The sequence below is a fragment of the Arachis duranensis genome, chromosome 2, assembly GCF_000817695.3.
Source record: "Arachis duranensis cultivar V14167 chromosome 2, aradu.V14167.gnm2.J7QH, whole genome shotgun sequence".
NCBI lineage: Eukaryota > Viridiplantae > Streptophyta > Magnoliopsida > Fabales > Fabaceae > Arachis > Arachis duranensis.
Genome location: NC_029773.3, coordinates 36,170,885 through 36,171,243, shown reverse-complemented (window position 1 = coordinate 36,171,243; position 359 = coordinate 36,170,885).

The window sequence follows — 359 nt, the reverse complement described above, 5'->3', positions numbered from 1 at the left end:
AGCACAACACCAAACTTAAATTGTTGCTTGTCCCCAAGCAACTGAAGATCAAATAAGATGAAAAGAAGAGAATATGTAATGAATTCCAAAAATATCTATGAAGATCAGTATTAATTAGATGAGCGGGGCTTTTAGCTTTTTGCCTCTGAACAGTTTTGGCATCTCACTCTATCATTTGAAATTCAGAATGATTGGCTTCTTTAGGAACTTAGAATCCAGATAGTGTTATTGATTCTCCTAGTAAAGTATGATGATTCTTGAACATAGCTCCTTATTGAGTCTTGGCCGTGGCCCAAAGCACTCTGTCTTCCAGTATTACCACCGGATACATACATGCCACAGACACATAATTGGGTGAA